At 33.8% G+C, this 3,251-nt stretch overlaps 1 long non-coding RNA gene across 1 annotated transcript; it reads right to left on the reverse strand.

The window, feature by feature from the left end:
* Positions 1-241: 241 nt before the first annotated feature.
* Positions 242-2,308, reverse strand: LOC113307791. Its single transcript, XR_003339319.1, has 4 exons — positions 2,167-2,308; positions 1,305-1,399; positions 1,129-1,194; positions 242-649 (listed from the first exon to the last, which is right to left on the reverse strand). It is a non-coding gene; the product is annotated as an uncharacterized LOC113307791 (long non-coding RNA).
* Between the last annotated feature and the right edge of the window lie 943 nt (positions 2,309-3,251).

Genomic DNA, 3,251 nt, shown 5'->3' on the forward strand with positions numbered 1-3,251 from the left:
TAAAGAATCTTAATTACCAGTTGCAATCTCTAGTTGAATCTAATTCTCAAGCTGAGCTCAAACCTCAGTATAAGGGACTAAATATTGGACTTTCTCATTGGGAAAATGTGATTAATCAGCATGTTAGACAGATTTATAGGGATAATTATTTTGCTTATGGAGATCAAATACCAAGTATATTCAAGGAAATGAATCATACAGCTTCATTGCAAAATTCTTTAGGAATCTAGTGCAAGGAAAGGACGCAATTAGATGCTTTATTAGTTGGTTATTTTCAACATACTAGTATAACACGCACGCGCGATGCGCCTGCTGTTTGTGAATTGATGCCTGTTGTTTCGTTCAAAAACTTTTCAAAACATAATTGTTAGCAGATGTGATGCATATAAACATTTCTTAAAAGAAAACGCAATTTCATTGCATCCACTTATTCCAGAACGATAAACATCTCAATTTAAAGCAGTCATTTACATAACTAATTTTGCAGCCTCGATAAAGATTGGATTGTTGACAACCAACGATTGTGGTATCAATCAACTGTCGAAGTTGAGGAAGTATTGTTGACTGCCATCCACTGTGGTATCAATCCACCGCCGAAGCTTGCTCGATATTATAAGGCTCTCATGAAGAGTCTCCAATGCTTAAATTTCTGAAAGATTGTCAAAGAAATGTAAGACAACAATCAGATAAATAGACAAATCATTATCTCCCTCGACCAATCAAGTCTTACGATCAGCTACTACCACACGATCATGCAGCCACTTCGCAATATGCACCAACAACATTAATTATTTGGTTCAATGGAAAAAAAAGACAAATTCAGGCAAAATAACAAATTGACAAAAAAAAAATCATATGATGATTAATCAGAGAAGAAGAAAAATGTCTACATATGCTTCGGGGGTCAAGTTCTTCTTTGGTTTCCCATCAACATCCTTCAATTGAGGTTTCTATTTTCTAGTCCTTACACTACATTGTGTGCAAGAATAAATGACGAACTCTAAATTTAATCTTTAAAAGCTATGTAACCCCTATCTTTTTTTCACTTTTGATTTGTTTGACCTGCATCTTCATTGTAATAAGTATCTATAAAACTTATATTTCTTAAATTTAAAAAATGATAGTTACCTTCTTACGATTTTCTCATCAACTTAAGATTTGGGCAGGGTGCAACCTGCAAAATCATTCTGCAACCTGCAAAATGACATTGAACTATCAACTCAAGTAAAAGTGGATACTTGTAAAGCAGCAAGATTCAACTGCAAAAACAAAAACAAAAAGTTAGTTGTTACAGTCAAAATTACCTCCTTCCATTGTGAGGCCACCATGAGTTCTTTGAAATGAGTATTCAATTTATTTGACTCCAGTATGTCAAAAAGATCTTTGCTATCATTTTTGCCTGCAAACAAAAATGTGGAGTGCAATCGCGTCAATCCAAAATTACGAACCATTTCAATGGAAAGAGGAAATCATACACCAAACTCATCATTTGTATATCCGACACATTGCCACTAAAATCAAGTTTTATCAGGTTTTTTCTCATGGGAAATTTTATCTAGCCACTGTGATAAGGCTGCAGCTATATCTGAAGTTACACAACACTATCAACGATGCAAAATGATTTATGAACAGTAGTACCCAGGCTGGTATGTTGTTTACAATATAAGCGGTATTTACCGAATTGCTATTGTTATGAATAATTAAACAGTCTAAGAAACCAAAATTAGGCTAAATTGGCATGATATAAACACTTATTCAAACTACCAAACAATAAATGGTTCACAAATTGGCAAAGTGAATGGATTCCTGAAAAGGGGAGGTTTTGTTTCATTTTGAATCAAATGTTCAATCTTTACTACGTAACATTAGATTCCAGTTATCAGTGATCAACATACTACCAACCACATTTAATGGAAACAATAAATTTATCCATCAAATTGAACACAGTATCAAGAAATGTTATTGAAAGGAAACAACCCAAAATCATCTCCATTTTGAGCATGATAATTAAAAACCAACGTTGTCGACGGATGATTAAACCAAAATCATCTCAATCAAACAGAAGCATATCAATCAAAGTTGAAAATTTAGGTCAAAAAATGAGTTGAAGTTCGGCGATTGAAATCCCAAAATCAAAGAAGAATAAAATTGTAGTATGAGACTAACCTGGATTGAAATCTTAGATTTTTGTGGTAGCCGTTGTTCTTCTTTCATGGTGGACGTCTTGGTTTAATCATGGCGGAGGTGATGGAGGTGTTTTGACGAAAAGAGTTCTGAGACCGAAAACGAAAGAGAAAACGAAATATGGTTTTCTATTATGCCATCAAGTTACGGTTCCAACATTTGTTTCAAAGGTTTTGTTCGGCAAATAAGTAAGGGCATTTTAGTAATTGAGGATGGCCACGGTCCAAGAACGACTCTTTTCTTTATATTAGTAAGATTACCACCTATTCTCAGTTACTCGAAGGAATTACTCCATGCATTTCTTTTGAAGATAACATTTGTTACAAATCAGTAATTACTATTACTCCATGCATTTCTTTTGAAGATAACATTTGTTACAAATCCCTAGTATCGATGAGATAAAAATTATTATTACTCAATTACCTTCGTGGAAGGCCCCTGGGCCTGATGGATTCCAAACTGGATTTTATAAATTCAGTTGGTATATTATGGAGAAGGAAATTATTTTCGTGGTGCAAGAGTTTTTTAAAACTCAAAGGTTTGATACTAGTACGAAATTTACTTATCAAACTCTGGTTCCATAAGTTGAATATCCTTCGACTCATATTGACTTTAGGCCTATTAGTTTGTGTAATTCAACTTATAAAATAATTCTAAACTATTGGTCAATCACATGAAACCTATCAAATTTAAGATTGCTCCATATCAGGTAGCTATCATCTCGGGTAGGTTCATTTAATATAAGATAGTATTAGGTTATGAGTTACTAGATACTAACGCTACAAAAAAAATCTTATATATCCAATCAAGATCATCCGGCTACACGAAAAAGTGGTCGGCCAAGCCTAAGGCAACATAGGTCTCCAACACACACGAAACTCAGTCAAGAATAATTTCTTCCCATTAATTTTTTGAAGCTAGAAATATTTGTGATCTTCCAATGTTTCCTACAATAACTTAGCAAGTGTAGAAATATGTAAGAAGCAATGTATGTGAATCCACATTATTCTAGGAACCAAAAAAGTAAGTTAGATCCGATGTGTGTGAACCCACATTTGGTTTTGCAA

Source organism: Papaver somniferum, chromosome 9, assembly GCF_003573695.1.
Source record: "Papaver somniferum cultivar HN1 chromosome 9, ASM357369v1, whole genome shotgun sequence".
Lineage (NCBI taxonomy): Eukaryota > Viridiplantae > Streptophyta > Magnoliopsida > Ranunculales > Papaveraceae > Papaver > Papaver somniferum.